The sequence below is a fragment of the Taeniopygia guttata genome, chromosome 3, assembly GCF_048771995.1.
Source record: "Taeniopygia guttata chromosome 3, bTaeGut7.mat, whole genome shotgun sequence".
NCBI lineage: Eukaryota > Metazoa > Chordata > Aves > Passeriformes > Estrildidae > Taeniopygia > Taeniopygia guttata.
This window is the reverse complement of record NC_133027.1, coordinates 93,749,733-93,769,115: the sequence shown is the minus strand read 5'-3', so window position 1 is coordinate 93,769,115 and position 19,383 is coordinate 93,749,733. Positions and strand designations below refer to the sequence as shown.

At 36.0% G+C, this 19,383-nt stretch overlaps 1 protein-coding gene across 33 annotated transcripts in view; it reads right to left on the bottom strand.

Moving 5' to 3' along the window:
• The window catches only part of NRXN1 (neurexin 1), a 668,143-nt gene that overhangs the window by 470,174 nt on the left and 178,586 nt on the right, over positions 1 to 19,383 (bottom strand). The gene's annotated exons all lie outside the window — the stretch shown is intronic.

Below are 19,383 nucleotides of genomic sequence, written 5' to 3'. Positions count from 1 at the left end.
ACATTCAACAACAAAACCAAAGAAAGACAAGGAATAGCTACCTAACAAACAAGTTTAAATAGCCTATAAATTTTGTTGAAGACAGTTTCTAAACTTTGGCCTTGGGAAGGCACAAAAGTTATTGATTTAATCCACTTTCACTAAAAGTGCAATGCTCTGACAAATGTTGCTGAATCTATAAGTGGGGTATTCTGCTGACTTTCTAAAAACATTGTGTCTGCTATCACAATCAACATTAGTCTACAAAATGAAAGTAGTATTAGCTTAATAGTACCTAATCCTGGCTTTTTTTGACCTAGTGAAATCCCTGCAAGCAACAGCTGCATGGAGACATGGAACACCTTCCCATTGGGACGTCAAAGAAAAACTGCTATCAACCACAGTTAAATGCTGATGATATAATTGGTTCCCAGCTTGAAGTCACCTGAAGAAACTCAAGACCCCACAAAGGTCATGCACAATAGAATATCTTCTGTTTCATTAAATGATGTTTCACAACTCTACTAAATCACATCATTGGAAAGAGAACCAAGTCCTAATACATAGTCCAAAAATTATGCTGGCATACTTATTTCTTCCAAACATATCTTTCACTATTGTATTTTCACCGAGGATGGGTCTAAATTCAGCACTTATACACAGGCTGTACCAGAAGACAGCAAGGCTAGGAAAACCACAAGATTTTATTTCTAAAGAGACCCCTGAAGATGACAGGACAAGGTTAACGATTATACAATTTAAAAAGTATTGCAAATTTAAATTACCAAAAATAGTTACTGATTGAAATTTAGAAATTTTAAAGTAAAAATATAAAGAATCAATAGAAAAGTTCCTTCCAGCAATATTTTTTGAGAAGAAAATGCTTGGCAGAGTGTTCCATATGCGATAGGAATATTTACTTTTACCCTCACAGCCAGAACTAATTTGATGTTTATTCAACACCCACATTTGCAAGCAAGAATTCTGTGTTTATGTCCCTGTGATGCTTTATTCCTTTCATGTGGCCAAAGTATATTAGAAAGATTAACCACTGAAAACAAAATTATATCTTCTGCTTTAATACTAAAACCTAAATACTACCAGAACTTGAAAATGTTTCTCAAAAATAGAATGCAATGGACAAGTTGGCTTGCTGTCCTTTATGGTTCCAAGCTATTTCATAGCGCAAAACATGGTCCCAGCTTCAGACTTTATTTAAACCTAAGGGAAAAACAGGTTTTCCAGGGCATTATATTGATGTTATGTGCATGTATTAACAATCTTTAGACCTATTACTGGAAGCAGTAGATTGCTGTACACATTTTTAATTTAGTACATTTAAGGGACTAGTCAATTTTGTCTGATTTGAGCAAATATGCCATAGATGGTATCAGATTTTTATGTTATTTTATACCTAAAGTTTCCTGAAAAACAAAATCAGATATGTACACAGCTAAACATACTGGTTTGACTAAAACAAAGTTTTAAACCTGACACCATCAGTATTTTGATATAAATGGGAGAGCTGAGTAACTCGATGGTTCAACTGAGATGATTTGAAAACATGGTGTAAGAACAGCAGTAATGAAGCTGTGAAATTCAAACCTTGCTATTCAATTCTTCCACTTTCACAAAACCTGACATTCTGCAAAATATCCTTCACTGCCCACATCATGTTTGAGCACTTTTGAGTAATAGCAACTAATAGAATGATGTAGATGATAAAATATGTATGTTTCCTGAAACCTTGCCAATCCTTTCATTTTTCATAGCATACAACATTTTTTTTTTTCTGAAAAAGGAGAAAAATCCTACCTAGAAGTCCACTTAAAGGTAATTTTTAGGTTAAACCCTGCAGAAATAACTGCCTTGTCTTTTTGCTAGAAGACCATATAACAAAGACCAATAAGTATATCTCAGCTGATGGCATTGACTAAAAAATTGAATTGTGGACAAGACAGTCCAAACAGATTTGTATTTCTCACCTGTGGCTAAAGCAGTGCAAGTTCAACTATTTTTTAACCAAAAAAAAAAAAACCAAAAAAAAAACCCATGAGAAATTACTTATAGTTTTAAACATTTGTAGAAGTACATATGGGGAAACTTAAAGTAAAAATCCCTCAAACAAACCAGCCACAAACAAAAACAACCACCAAAACCCATAAAATGTTAAATGTCGCATTTGTCATTGGATTTACACTGGATGCTCCTTCCAAGCATTTATTTCCCACTTAAACCAAGTTCATTAAGGGAAATGGTAATTCATAAACCACAACTTTTTTTTTTGTTCATTGAAACAAAACTTAAAACAGCAAATGTAAGCTATAAATACATATTCATTGCATGTTGAAAGTCAAATCATTATATTCACTTCAATCAATACTGTAGCCTGAGGGACTCACCCCACTTGAAGCTATATGAAATCAATATAAGCACCCTTGCATACATTCTAGCTGCTCAAGAGAGAAACACAGGAGAGATCTCCTTTGTAACAACAAATTTCAGGCTGTGAAAGTTTCCTTTTTGTTTAGGGCAGCAATGGAGCTGTTTCTCATTTTGCAATCTTGCATTCTTTGCAGCAATGTCACCAAAATGTGTTTCTGTGATATAGTACATATAAAACAAGATGCTAAATTGCAGTATCTAAAACATTAACTTCGGAAACGTTTAGAAATACGTAATAAAAAGATTCTAAATGTCAGTTGTTTCAGCCCCTTAAAACCCTTAATCTTTGTGGTAGCTTAGATTCAAAATAAAACTTAACCATATTGAGATTAATTAGACTATGATTTCTTAGTGATTGATCTAAGTGTCTGACTACCATGAATATTGACCTTTTATCTACCCTTTGCTTTATTCTTTTGTTTTCTGACTTTGTGAGCAGTACTGTGCTATAGTATTTTGTGCTAATAGCAGACAATTTTCTTTCTATTTTACATTTGTTCTCATTTAATCTTTTTCAAGGTCAAAGCATTCTCTAAAAAGCTGCCTTTTCTAATGTTACAACTACATATTTCTTCTTTTTAATTCCCAGGCATGTTTAAAATACTAACCGAACCGCAAAAAGAGACACCCTAATCCAATCTAACACACTGAATAAAATTCACCCATCTAATAATACTTTGTTCTGGTTTATTTTATGAAGTTGCCACAGAAAGTTAATTTTGCAACAACCTCATTACATTTGTAAGTAATAACAGCCAGAGATCAGAAAATAAAGTGAGATTTATCCTTTATGATCTAGCCACTCAGTGCTTTGCTTAAACTCCCACTCATTACTGACAGTTTGCTCCCGTGTCACAGTGTCTGCCTCACTCTCTGCAGTAATTCCATGTCCCCACAGCGTTCTTGAAAACTTTCTCACACTTACATCAGTATTGAGCTTTTCTACTATGAAACTTTGGTGTACCTGCCTTTGTTAATATTTCAGGGCAGCAGGGAGATTGCCAGAGCTGGACTGTCAATTTAACAAATTTGAAAACAGTATGGAATTAAGGGAGTCAGATCTCTAAAATCTATCACTCCATTTCCACCAGCTTCAAAACAAGCAAGATGTCCTTTCTGCAAACTCCATCCTGGTATTTCTCACACTTTCCTTTGACAAAGTTCCCATTTTGGCACACAATTCTAGAATATCATAGTAAGTACTGAACAACATGCTAATTATCATGCTCAGCTCCACCCCACAATGATATCACTCAAAAAAAAAAAAGCAGTGGATTTGCAAGAGCAGTTTAATCCCTTTGTTCAGAAGTTACCTTAAACCTATATCCACTTTTCACTGACAGCACACTAAGAAGTGCCTTTAGGGGATGTAGGCCTGGTGAAGGTCAAATCAGCAACAAGGACATGACTCAGTGTGGTACACAATCTTATTTCTCATATCTAAAACAACCAAACCAGAACATGGGTTTTAGGATAAGAGCTATACTTGCACTTCAAGCACCAAAATCAGGAAAATAAATTTGAAAATTAGTCTCTCTGTCTGCACAAAAATTCTTTCAATCTATATATCTGCAGCTAAATCAGAATCATAAGTGTAAAATCCAGCTCTAATGGGGATTATTTTATTTTGAGACACTTATTTAATCTCTTTTCATCACTATATCTTCAGCATAGCTGGTCAAGATACCTCCTCTGATAAAAAAGGCCACAATCCATGTTGAATATAAACTGCCAATATGGAATTGCACCCATTTTGAGCGACTAAAGATTCCTCTGTAAAAGTCAGCATCATAAAAAAAAAAAACCAAACCTATTTCCTTTTAAAGAAATCCAGTATGTGAGAAGATGGGACAGACGGAATCTCACTTAAAAGTCTCACTTAAAGTTGCAGGTGGCACGCTAAAGACAAATGCAGAACACTTTGTGGCAGATGGTCTGCCTTTCAATCAGCAAAAGAAAAAAGTATTAGATAAAAACCTTTACAGCAGCAACATGACATTGTTATTATCCTCACTTTACCTGTGCAAAAAATCACTAGTAAGTTTCAAAAATTAAGTAAGATTTAATGCTTGTTTATACAAGCTGGTCAGAGTTATTAACATTCTGTTTCTCAGAAGAAGAGCATTGTTTAAAATACAATTTTACAACTGAACCCATGTCCTGGCATGATGTTGCAGTTTTACTTTTCTGAGGAAATAAAATATTTCATGTACTTTGTACGCTTGGCTTGCTTATCATTTTTGCAAAGCTATCTGCAGCTTACTGTGCATATGAAATAAAGTAGGAAAAATACATTTCCATTATTAGGGGAAAATGGACTTGTCATTATTTATTGTTGCAGATTTTGACCTCAGCCTCTAAGTCTGACACAATAAAATGTTCTTCCTAGCTAAAGTTTTAGATTCTAATCTTTAGGATTTATTTATTTTCTTGAACTCTTGATGTTAGTAAATTAGCTATATGGACTATTACAGACCATTTTCCTATCACTTCTAAATATTAAAGATTATTATACAACAGGTTATAATTGCAAATCCATGGAAACTCTAGCTCAGAGCTTCACTCAACACATCTCTCAGCACACACACTGGCTGGTAGCATTCTGATTTTCTACAAGAGTTCATATCCTCATTCATGTTATCTTGAACATCTGTGAATAACCATACAAATGGTAGACTTCAGGTTATGTAATTAGACATGAAAGCATTTCATCAGGCCTACAATAAAAAACATATCATGCTAGGCATCAGATCCATTATGCCTCCGTGCACATTTCATGGGAGAACTGGTAAAACACAGCAGCGACAACGTCTGGGTGAATTTCTTAGTCTTCTTTGTCTTTTATCCTTTTCATTCTCTGCTTCTCAGCTCCCCATGGAGGTTCCTTGAGAGATACACACACAGCTAAGTGAACTCTCAATTCTCCCCACAAACACTTGTCTTATAGTAGTAATTTGGAATCCCATTCTACAACAGGCTAAGCACATTCTGGCTCAGGTCCAGCCAAGCACTTATTGCCTAAGTACTCCTGCTAACAGCCACATGGCACTGGAGCACGACCAGCAAGCTCAGGACTAGCTTAAGCTTGCCCTTCAGCTACTGGTGGGGTGCTTGGGTTTGATGCACAGATCACTGTCATCAGCTGCTATAAAGTAAAGAGATTGTTTACTGTGTCTGTGCTGGGGGGGTTGTGTATCCCTTTTTTTTTTTTACCATAAAGAACCACCAAAATAAACCCCAGGACTTTTCAGTGTCATCATTCTAAATAGCTAAATACAACCCTTACATACCCCAAAAATCAAAACTGCTGAACTTCATGTATTTCAAGGTCTGAATTACTTGAGTGAAGGGTTTATTTACACAAGGGTGAACAATTCCCAGATCTGCTTTTCAAGAAAAGTTGGTGTACAGGCATGACTCCCCAATTACCTATTTCTTAGCATTCTGGCAATCTCTTATTTTGACATAAGTAATCAAAACAGGGCTGTGTTGCACTTACAAGCCACCTTGACTGGTAGACTGCTCAAATCCCACATCTCTAGAGGGGCTTGACAAAGTGTTTTGTATTCAGAGAAGTAGGAACGGGCAGGAAAAGAGTGACCAAGTAGCAAGGAATGTCACAGCTTTCTCCCAAATGCCCTTTTCCCCATTTCGTTTCTACATAATCTGCAAGCTCAGAGACCGTCAACAAACCCCTGCACCTTAATTTACCAAGTTATTACAAAAAGGTGTGTTTATATATATATATATATATACATACATGCGCATATATATATATATACCTCTCTTATTTAGATAGATATAGTCACACACTTTTACTGAGACAACACTCTGGAGGTCTTTGCCTTGGCACTCCTGCCCTCAGCGGGGATTTTGCTGGCTACTCCCATGTAGGAAAGACAGGTGTACAGCAGTGTGAAGCAAGCAAAACAATGTTACATCTCCTTTAAAAGTGGACATTTTTTTCCAGGTCTATAATTTTAATCTGTTGACTGCTATCACCTCAATATTGCCTAATCAATAATGTTCTTATTATGCTCTTTTAAAGCTAATTGCATTATTTACTTTCACATACCCAAGACTACTACCAGCTTTTTGCTGGAAACCATACCAGCTAAATATTTATTCATTAATGAATAAAAGCAGATTGAAGAGTTACTGTACTGTATGTTTCAAGATAAACAGAGAACCATTATAAAAGCTACAAAATACACAGATGGGAAAACCTATTTTTAAGGTAGAAATGTTGTGAAAATACATTCTTAGCTTATGTCTGACCAGCCAGTGTCAAAAATCTTCCTTATTTTGCTTGTAATTTGAATCAGTCCCCTCACCAGTTCATGCAAATTTAATTGCAAAATTATTTTTCCTCATTTTCAAATCAATAAAAATATTGAAAGCAAGGCCAAAAGGCTCAAATCATGCCATTCTGGTGGAAAAAAGAAACTATATGCTTGCAACAACAATGGTGAATTTTATGTTTGTGTTGAACAAAGAGCACAACTCAGTTTGTCACTCAATACCTCAGAAAAGCCCTCTTAAAACAGGATTTCTCCTTTATTTACTCAGTTCATGACTACTAAGATTATTACAAGCCATTACATGTTAGTATGCTAATCACCTGTGTTACACTATGTAACTTAACAGAGAACAATAGAATGATTTCCAAAGTGTCACAAAACATTAGCTTTGAAGGTTTTTATTGTTTAGTTTTGGAATTTTCAAATTTATTTTAGATTTTATTCTATTTTAAAAGTATTCCTCTAAGTGCCATCCATTTCTCTGGCTTTTAGGGGAAGTTCTCAGAACCTTACAGGACTTCAACATTGCTTCATTTTTTCACGTTATCATCTGTGTATCCCATAAACCCTGCAAACACTGAGACACTAAATCAAATAACTGTTGAATCTGAAGCAAACAACTGATTTTTGACATTTAAAATATTTGTCTGGAAGAGCCTGACAAATAGAGTTTTTCATTTAATTGTAAATAAGGTGATATTTTACTGCAGTGATCAGAGATAAATCTTTACAGACAATTTAAAGGTCTGTGTGCAATATTGCACAGCAAATTATGCAGGAGAAAATGGCATTTCTCTCTCCATCTGTCAAAAATACTCACTAGAAGCAGATGCACAAGAAGATTGTTGGAACACTAGTGGGCAAGAAAATTGACTTCTCTGACAAGCAACTTAGTGAGACACACTCAGGGGCAGTTTCAGGTCCACCAGGCCAGCAAATGGAAATTTGATTTCACCAAAAAGACTTTTAATTTTTTACATTTAAAAAAATCTTCATTGTGAAACTCTAAAAGAGATAATTATCCAAATTCCTGAAACACACTCACATTTCCACCCAATTATGATAAGGACTTGGCTCATTTCAGAATATGCAATACATGAAGAGTTTAAGAATGGGGTTTTCTGATCTAGAACACCTTGTCCTCTCTGCTAAATAAGGCTGTACCCTATTTCTACAGTCTTCATTTTTACTAGCAGTTCTTCATGCTACCAAAAATTAGACACAGGAGTAGCTGAAAAGTAAAAATAAGAAAAAAACCCAACAATATAGTCTAAAAAAAAGAAGTTCAAAATGGTAATGAAATAGAAACTCATCCCTCCCATGGAAGCTCATATGTCTTTTCATTTCTTCCCAGCTGCATTTCAGCAATATATATACACATTTATCTGCATCTATAGTTATACCCACAATGCCAAAATTTGCATGCACAATCTCCCACAAGAACATTATGTCCGTTTCTGACATAATTTTAAGATAATAGCTAGGCTTTACAAGCATCTTAATTCTGTATATTTTCCAGAAGAATATACCTCCATGACTATACAATGCATAATAAAATGTTTTAAGTAAAAAAACACTGAAATACCCAGAAAAGTTAACTCCGAGATAGATTGTTCACTGAAACTTAGACTGCAATATCACTTTCAGAAAACAACTATTTTTTGTGTAAAATATGCTCCTATGGTCATTTTTTGGAACTGTTCTAGTTCATGATTTCCCTGAAGATAACTATATTTTTTCAGAGTTTTTTTTAGTATGAAAATCAGTTTTATGTTGTTTCAAACAAACTTTATTCAAATAAAGAAAGGTAGTTAATTCAATGCACTCAATAATAATTTACAGTCAGTGAATGAGCATTGGAGGCAATGAAAGTGTAATTTGAAACCAGAGCAGCATCCCCTAAATGAAGCATTATGTACTAAGGTGCATAAATGTACAGTGATGGTCACACCTGTGCATGGACACATACAACAAAATCATTTAGCAGTTTCTAAATAAGATATATATACTTGTAAGAAATGCATTTCAGCCTTTAAACCCCCAATTTTTGAAAGACCATTGGCATTGCTATTGATGCCTAATTTGAGCTCACCTGGAAACTAAGATCAAAGTTAAAAGGATGAAAGCAGATATATTTAGTGTAGGGCCTTCGGGTACATTAAGGGCAGACAAAGCCTCCCCAAGGTGCTACATCCAAAATGGACAATGGCCACGAGCCTTTCAGATTGATATAAGTGTGGGCTACTTACGTATCAGGCATTAATCCTCTGATTATGGGAATGGAAGTAATGAAGTAATGATTCCCCATTTTGCTTCTCCCCAGTTCAATTTGTTTATACTTTTTGAGTCCTGAGGCTGTAGGGTGTCCCTGGATCACAGGCCCAGAGAGATTGTTTAGTCTGTCCAAAATAGGAAGAGAAACTCTCTAACTCTAAACTTTACATAGAGTTTAGAGTTATGCACTAATGCAGTATAGGATTTGAAAAATATAAAAGCTAAAATCTCAAGGCATCACAATGAACAGAAATAGTATTATTTTTGAATATTTGCATATGTACTTAGGTCAACCCAAGGTAAAAACCAAAATGTGGTCTAAGCAGAGGACAGGATCTGAAAACAAAGGTGGAAAACACGCCTACAATAATCCAAGGCCTTCCAGAAAACAAATAACAAGACACAGCTTGATTCCCAAGTATCAAAGCCTGAAATTTCTGTGTTAGACTGGATATTATGATTTCATGCTCAGATTCCAAACACTGTCTGAAATTTAGCTGCTGTACTCCAGTAAGATCTTTTCTGGCCTAGCAATTCTTTATTGGCCTCACTCTGAAATGAAGTCTAATCTTGATTTTACACATATTAATTTTCCTTCTGTATTTCCAGAATCAGACCTTTTGCATCTTCACAGTGCATGTGTAATATGTGCCTGCATTTTCTGTCGCATAAACTATTCTTTATTGACTCCCTGTTCCATGTGCTGATGCTGTTAAATAAGACACTCTACCAAAACATCTAGTGTTTTGATAGTGAATTTAATCACCACTTAATCACATGGGCTTTGGGCAGTATATTAGAGGAAGCTGCAAACCATTCTTAACTCAGTGTCCTGGGAGGTGATGTTATTTCTTTGAAAATCCTTGGCTCAAAGGTGTTCTCATCTCTGCTACTGTTTGTTAGGTTATTTTGAGGAGTGTGTGTGGGGGTTATACCTTTTAATCCATTTAGTTCAGCTCTAATTTTACTAAACTCTAGCAAGACTGTAAATGCAACTGCTCAACTGTAAATGTTTTTTGGACAATCTATTTTTGACATGGTATTAGGGATCCATCAGGAGACTGCTCCTGTTTAGAAGACAACTTCTTTAAAAGTTCAACTGAAGGCTGTTTGAACTCCAACTAGTTAAATTCAGAAGAAACTGCACCTTTAGCACTGGGCTGAAGAAGCTGCACAATACCAGGCAACACCAGCCTTCTTTAGAAGGCTCTGTCTCACCTATTGTACTTCCAGTAAGAAAATCTTGGCCTCACAGCCTTATTTTGATAGACCAAATTACCCATATTTTGCCACCTTGCCAAGAAGTTATTCCCTAAACCCAATTCAGTTGGTCTAGAGGAAGCAAAAGGGAATGAAAATGACTGCATCCAGATAGTGACTGACTTCAGCATTGAATTCATCTCTCCAAGCAACTCCACATATGTGTTAATCTGAAAGTAGGGCTGAAACTGCCAAAATGGAAAACATCCTCAAAGAGGAAGTTTCTCACTTTCTAGTTATCTTTATCTACATCTCAATTAATTTCTGACATATAACAACGAAAGCTTTCTTCTGTCACCATCAACCCCCCCCCCCCACCCCCCCATCCTCAAAAACACTGGCATGGTTTGAGTCTTTTTGGTTATGGAAGTTTTCCCATTGTGTAGAGAAGAACTTTAAACAAAGGAAACTTTTGGTGCCTTCTTCTTTTATTTTCTCATCACCTTCCCAATCACCACTTTTTGTAGGGCCAAGTCTAGTCCTTAATGATTTTATTCAAAAAACAACATTGCTTTCTGAGTAAGCAACACAACTTTATTTAAATCTCTCCAAACATTTCTACCTGAAAACCAAGATTTTTTTTTTAATCAAAATGATGCCATAGACCATACCTGCAGACACCACTCTGATCTACTTCCAGAGACAATCTCTACTTGTTTTATATTTCCAGTGAGGCATCATGATTATGATTCCTAGGACATAACCACTGGAACTGGCACAGAAAAAAAGATGTGCAGGTTATGATATGTGAAGTATGTAAGTACTACAATAAATAAATAGTTCTGCTCTGTTTTGTTCTTAAACAAGGGATCGAAGAAAATTCCAACATATATTTTCACAGTGAATATATAAATATAGAGGTAATACATATGCTCATATTACAGGAATAAAAGCTGCAAAATGAATAGCATTTCTTCCTATATAAAATTATCAAAATATTTGAAACATCAGAAGTCTCAGTTTCATGGAAATATTTCTTGTTTCTATATTCATCCTATTGAACAGCAGCACAATCCATTTTGCTGGCTGTTTTTAAAATACCCTTTACTACTTCTCTGCAAGAATGAAAAGACTTTAGTCCAAAGACTATTTTATTGTGTATCAGAAGATTTTTTTTCTGAAATCTAACCGCAGAAGTCCAAAAAACATTGAAAGTTATCAGTCTACACTGCTTCTCTTTCCTGTTTTCCTCTTCATTAACTCCAGCAAAGACTTTTTGACAACTATCAGCTGCAATATCCAGCCAGCCATTTGCCCTCTCCCTCTAAGAAGTCTGTTGAGAATATTTTCTTTTCACTTATTTCTCACTTTCCCAACAGAGGCACCCTGCTGAAGCACCAAAATAATTACAATGTTCAAAAGTGCAGAACAAGAGGAGAAAAGCAACAAAAATATCAAATCCACATCAACACACAAGTTATCAGTAGGGTCCCACAACAGGATGGTATTACAGAATATTGAAGATAACCTGCTCAGGGTTCTCCAGTTTCAGTCTGTCCATGTAAGAAGGGAAAAGAAGTCCTTCTGTTTGAGGAACTGAAACTGTACAACTTAGAGTGAACAGTGTCAGTAAAAAATACATCTCAGATTCTCATTAAGCAGAACACATTTGTGGCAAGAATTCAGATAGTTATTCTCAGCCCAGATATATGCCAAGAAGACTGATACCAGTTCAGAGAGCCACAGCAGTAGCATAACTACACCCAAACTTAGCATCACACTTCTTGCAGTAGTCAAAGTGACTGAAGAAAATACTAATATTCAAATAGGTACAAATATCAATAATTAAATACTTCCAGAACAGTATTTCCTATGATGACATCTTTTTGACATCCCACAGCTTCAGAACTGTCTTGACTGGTGTTCAATTTATGTTGCTTACTGGAAAGTGAATATCATTCTAGCCTCTGTGCTTTCTCTATTCTGATATTTTCATTTACATATTGATTTTTTTCCTGTTTTCTAATAGAGGGAGCTACTTCAAATGTGACTTCAATGGTACTTCACAGTAATGGTAACATTTCCATTATTTCACACTCTAAAATATCTCAACACTGCACATCAGACCCATCTTTGAAAGAACACAATATTTCACCTTCATTCTAGACTGATTTTCAATCAATAATCTATCTGCAATGGTTTAGACATATTGAAAAAAATTGTTTTTAATTCTAGTGGACCTTGTAGATTACATGCAGAAATAGCAAGATTTGCAGAAATGTAAGATTTGAAGGGAAACAGCAATCAGATTCAAAAAAATATTTTACTAGAAATTTATTATCAGTCATTAGTATCTGCACCCAGAAGACCTTTGTAAATGTTTTGCTATCCCTGCAGAAAGGTCTGCAAGTGGCCATACTATTCTGAAGTCAATTATAACAACTGAGGGAAAAGGGCTGCAAAAGTGTGGAGATTTTGCTCTTTGGCAAGGATTAATAACCCTCCAGCTGTATCTACTGTCAACTGTCAACTTAATTTCTCATAATGTTTAATAAAATATGAATTAAAAACCCCTTAAACTCAGTTCAGGAGCCACATGAAAAATTAAATTTATGTTTAAGGTGAAAAGCAAAATACTAGAAAACTGCGTTCACTGGCTAACAGTAAAGACATCAACAGTAGGAACTAAGGGAATAACATATTTGGAGAAAAAGCAGGACATGAAATGCATATGACCCCATTTTCCAATTTCCCCATCCACTGACACATTAGCAATCATCACCTCAAGAACATTTTGATGCATTTCTACTCTGTGTTAAAAAAATAGGGGGAAAAAAAAGAGCTTTCTTTCATTTGTAGCCTTTGTAACTGTTAAGTCAACTGTTAAGTCAATGTATTGGGTATGGGAATATCTTTCAAAGCAACCAATAATTTATAGTTTGAGTCAGGTCATGTGCAGGCATTTTTTATTATTTTCAGTGTTCTAAACACACTGAGCAAGAGAGGGAAAATGGTTCCCTAGAGTATCATGAACTAAAAGAATTTATTCCCCAACATGCTGTCAATGCAAATGATAGCTATTGCATATGTAAAAAAAACTCCTTTATCTTTCATAATATTACCTCTTGATTCAACTGCATCCACCCTGCAGCATTCTAAAGAGCCTTTTCTGCCAAGTCCTCCCTGTCCCATGAAAGACTTCTTAAGGCATGACTTACAGAAGTAAAAAAATCAGAAGTGACTGCTCTGAAATCAATGGAATTACATTATTGCAAAACCACAACTGAAACTAAGGAAACTCAAAAAGGAACACTGATGCAAGCATAATTTCAGCCCAACTTTGCAGCATTCCACATATTCTTTACAATACAATTAGGAGCTAATTTTTCCAGGAGAGGAAAGAAAATTGATGTAGTAATCGCTCAAAGCTCTTAAGTTGTACTTGTAATTACTCTACAACTGCATAAAACTGATATAACTACAGGTATTAGGAAATTGTATATCAGCCATCCTTCCCTGCCAATGAGTATCTGATAAAAATTACTACATATTTTATGTTCTTAAAAATCTTTCATTAATATTTGCCTTTCTGAACCTCTGTATGCCTTTGTATATTTCATAATAAAAAAAAAAAGATGACCACCCAAATAAGATTGCTTACAAATGAAGTTTAAGTAGTCGTATGGGCTTAAAAATGAAAAAAACAAAGTATTTATACATGTAAAATCAAAACACATTTACTGCAAGGCCGTAAAATTTACTTCTATAATGACTTTGAAGAACCACCTAAGAAAGAAAACTGTGAGACTGATTTCCAGGTGACATAAGCCTTCAGAACTCATTCCAGGTATTTCAGTGACAATTCTGAATGCTCAGCTTTTACCCGAGGTGCCTGTGCCAGCATGCCTCATTAGCGGTCAGCTCAAGGGCAATCAGCCATGTCTGCACCTATTTTATTATCCTTACAGTATATTCACACTTCTCTTTACCCTCCCTGTAAACCTATAGATGAATAGGTTTAATCTGCTTGAACTCCTCATGCTTGAAAAGAGACTCTTGCCTCCCACCACAGGAGGATGGAAGCTGGTGTTGAGTTTTGGTAGCACAAAACATTGCTTACATTGCAAACTGCAGCAGATACTAGAAACCACCATTTTTCCAAGCAGTCTGGAATTACCTATAAAACCTCACAGCCCCCACTGTGTAGCAGTTATCTTCTGAGCTGGGAAAGGCCTGCCACAGGAGCTCATGGCCATAAAGTCTATCCATTAAATGCACTGTGCAGCTTACTTCTTTCAAAATCTATGCCTAAATCTTCTCCTGCTGAACCAAGTTATTACCTCTTTACATTTGTTAAAAGTTAATTTTGCATAAGCTCCTTTGCCCTCACAGTTGATGCCATCTCTCCTACTTGTCCTTAAGAAGAGTTCACTCTGAAGTGCCTGATTTCTAGTTTCATTCAGAGACACTGGGCTGATTCCTCAGAGTGCAACTCTTAACAAAATCCTTCCAAAAATGTAAGAAATTCACCTTTACAATATAGCCTTTTACATGACCACTGAATAATATGCATTATTTAGTCTAGCTCCTTGCTAGCCAATCAGTCAGGGGTTCTACAATCAGCACTACTGCTGTAACCAACTCAAGGCATTACGCAGAGGATTATCATCTGCTTAGCCTTAAATAACTGTCTTAGCAAATATTTTTGTCAAGCCCACATCTTTTCATTGCATAAGGATGAAAAGGAAAGAGTGATGCTTTCTTTCTGTATTTCTTATATTTCACCACTGAGTTACTTTTGCCTATTTGCAGGCATCTTTGGCAGAACAGAATAGGACGTGTCTGTAAAGAAAAGCGAGCACAGAAAATAAGGCATTTGCGGGAATCAGCCTTGATAACAAAGAAAAAGCTAATTTTTCTAAGAACTTAATGTGAATTTTGCGTTGCCACTCCTCCCTTTCATGCTTTCTGTACATCACTGATATTCTGGTACATCCTTTGTTACACACCACTGGAACAAACAGTGCCGACAGAGAAGACAAGGAAGCTTTCCAAAATGATGCTGCCATGCACAAACCTTAAATCAGATTATTAGCCTAAATTTATTTTTATCCTGATTGCATTTGACTGACAGAACAGCCAACTGCAAGGCAGCTGCTATAAAAACTAATAAATCACTGTGACTACCATCAGGGGCTAATTATTTCTGTCTTCAGTTTGGTTTTTCATGGCACGAGAATCAAAGAGGCATAAAGTTGCAACTGGACTCTGCATTCTTTGAGGAGAAAGAAATAACACCTTCCTGAAAACCTCAACCAACAATGCTGATACCTCCTCCCAGTATTTCTCCTGCAAGTTCTAATGTTTACTATTTGAAAATATCAAGTGAAATCAAGGGAAATCAGGAAGTATGGAGCCAGAAATACTAAAACCTCACAGTCTGAGTTTCATGAAAGCACTCATTAAGAGGTATTAACGTGCAACACTCTGTATGGTTCAGCCAGACTTTATAGAGAACACAGAGCACAAGGCAACTGCTCTGGGATTCTCCTCCTTCAGTCTTGCCTTTCCCTTTTTCTTCACATTAATGCCGTATCACAGAAAATCTTCATTACAGTTTTCTTGAAATAAATGCCTCCTGATAATAGAAAAACATAAAAAGAATTTCATTGTTTTAAAAATATGATTCTATTTTGAAGCCAAAATGTTGTATTGACAAAATCATTGCCAACTCATTAAAAATAATTCATCAATACACTCCAATCTCACAGCAGCTATGCATTAGGAATTAAGACAAGGTCCTTCTCTGGTAATTTACATTCTCTGCCAAAAATAAAAGTGTGAGGGAACATAAGAATCCATCAACCACACAATTTTCTGTTGTTAGCCAACATGTCACTTAAAAACATGGGAGAGGACAGCCAGTCTTTAATGAAAGAAAACTTCCAGCACCTATATGATAAACATAACAACCAAATGTCTTCATACTCATTCTGGCTGCTAATCTTATTTTAAGACAAAGCACTGATACTTCCATAACTCTAGAGTTTGCTTTCACATAACTTAAAAAGATAAAAAAATGAGTAATACAGAACATGTTGCCCAGCAAATTCAAGTTCTGCTGCTTATTACCTTTATTATAACAAAACCTTTAGGCATGTTTTGTGTGAATATTGGTAGTCTATAACAATTTCTATAAGTTATTCTGTAGTGCTTTAATGAAATAATACTTTTTAGTAATGAGTATTTTTTTTTCCTCTAGGGATATGTGACATAGACATGTTTTTATCCTGCTCACAGCTGGTAAATTCCTGAATTTGGGAAACAAGCAACTGGGTAGCTTTCTATGAATACATGTTTTCCCCCTTCAACAAAAAAATCAGAAAGGAACAAGTCTGTGCAGACTGCATGACTTAAATTTTCTTTGCCTGCAATGACAGGAACTGCTCCACAGAAATAGCATTTTATATATAGAAAGTGAAGGAATACAGAGAAACATCTTTAAAAATACTTACATCAACATCACATTCTGGCATCCAGCCTCTTTGAAAGCTGTAGGAAATAGCCCTCCCAATGCCTTTAGTGGGACTGATTTAGGAAAGAGGGGCCCAGCCACATGACACTAATTGTTAAATCACAATTGCAAAGGGTACAGCTTTTTTTCAGTTTTAAATGAAACAAAAAAAACAAATCTAATGCATTTGGTTTAAAAAACAAATCTCAATCAGGAGACAGATGGTTTAATCCCTTACATTAAAAATAATTAACAGAAATATTTTAGTATGTAGCTCCCAAAAATCAAATATCTGTGAAAACTAGAATTTATTACTTGTTTTTGTTTGCTCAGTGCACATATTCTCAAACCTCCATTGGTTAGTGAATTAAATAGTGAGTACACAAAATTTCTTTCATATATACAGAAGCACATAACTAAACTATAAACATAAATATTTGCATAATGCTTAAATTTCAAGTCTAAATTTTGGCTTGAGGGTTTCATGGAGTATACAGAATTCACAACTTGGATAGATTTTTGTGGAACACTAAACACACTGAATTTTTGTCTCCCTAGAATTCCTTGCAAGCAATGTTAAACAACAATCTCACAATTAAATTTGAAAACTGATTATTATGCATCTCTAAAGATGGAGGAGAAGCCACATTCACTTTCCCCTGTCCAAGAAGCTGTTTTTAAATTGACAATGCCTCTAAATAATATTCAGATATTTGAGATGAGGCCCTTAGGTTTCACAATGAAAACATTCTTCCTAAAGAGTAAGAGATCAAGAATTTGGTGTTCTGCACTTTGTGTGTTTCACAGCAGCCAGGGTCACCCAGTGGCATCCAATTAGACACAACTGCACAACTCCTTTTCTCTCTCTTGCCACCAAGTTTCAGACAGATGAGTCATTACACTTCCAGAGCAGGTCAGTGCCTCAAACTTAGGCTTTCTACTTTTCATCCTTCTTGCTTTTATTACCACGACCCATCTTACTACAGCAGAGACGTATTGTAAGCCCCAGATTCCACAGAAGGAAGAAATGAATCATCTGTGACGAGCCTGACAAAGCTTGTGAGGGTAGGAGTAAATTAATCATGCAGAGATCCATTCTGTCATGGCTGGAAGCTCTGGATGCCTGAGGTGGCTCAGTTGTAACTAGTTAGAGCATCCCTCTGCTACACTCTGGCCTGATATGCAAGCGTGCCAAGAGACAGCAAAGAGGCTTCACACAAAGTAAGGAACCATAAAAGGATGCAAAGACACAAAGCTACTCAAATCAAAGGGAAAACTTAGAACTGACCCAAGAGAAATAAATCTTCCAGCAGCACAAATTGATCTGCTGTGTAAGGCAGATCAATTTTTTAATTTTGTGCCCTTGTGCCAGTTGCTGGTCTCCAAGCCAACTGCAATTTTTGCAGATGCAAGTACAAACCTAGCATGCTGAAGAAAATTCTTCCCCTTTCTCCACCTATTTGCATGCTTTTCTTGTCAAAACTTCAGACAAAGAAGCACTCTGCAAGCACCAAGAAGGGAAGAAAGGAGAGAGATATGCTCAGTCTTTGTCTCTAAAAACACACTTAAATCCAAAGGTCTACAGTTTCAAGAAAATAACGACATTTCAGAGACATAATGAGCAACACAGACCACTGTCCATTATACTATTGATCATTTCAATTCTGCTTCTTCTAAAACTATTTGGTTTTACCTTTACCTGTGTGTTTAAGCCCTTTCCTGCTTGAAAAAACAGGTAACCTGTGATCCCTCGTTTAGATAAAGAGGTTTTCTGATGTCCATTTCTTTAGAGGATAACTTTCTAGCTTAATACTCAAGTAAATTTCCATGAAGGCACCACAAATGTGCAATTTTAGCACAAAAAAGTATTTAAAAGCAGCTTGCAATTTTAATGAGGCTGTATAAAGACGGCAACCACCAAGTCTTATTGAAAAGGCAATTTTGCATGTAAAATCAAACCAAGTACAAAGGCTAAGCACAATACCCACTGGCAGCTTGGGAAATACAGGAATAATGCCAGCACAGGAATCATGTCTAGAATGGCTAAGAGGAAGTGGGAGGGAGAGTGAAGACAAATTGCAGCACTAGTGGGCAACAAGACACCGATCTTGCCGCCCAAATCCTTTCTAGAGATCATACAACGGTTTGGGTTGTAAAGAATCTCTAAAGATACAGCCCAACCTCCCTGCCACAGATAGGGACATCTTTTTCACTGGATCAAGCTGCTCAAAGCCCTATCCAACCTGATCTTGCACACCTCAAGTAACGCGGCATTCACAACAGCTCTGGACAACCTGTGCCAATATTTCACTGCACTTATAAAAACTTCTTCTTCATGAGGAGATTAAATCTGCCTTGTTTCAGTTTAAAACCATTGCATCTTATCCTATCTTGATAAGCCTTGTCAATAAAGTCTCTCAATCTTTCTCATTAGTCATCTTTATATACATTGAAAGGCCACAATAAGGTCTCCCCAGAGGCTTCTCTTCCCCAGGCTGAACAATTCCAGCTTTCTTCCCGGGACAGCAGTTCCAGTACTCTGGCCATTTGCTTGGCCCTCCTCTGGACCTATTTTCACCCAGCAATGCAAACATAACTTGTAAGTGATCTTCAATGTTTGACAACAAAAATATTTGTGCTCATTGACTACTTGTGAGTCAAAGGCTTCAT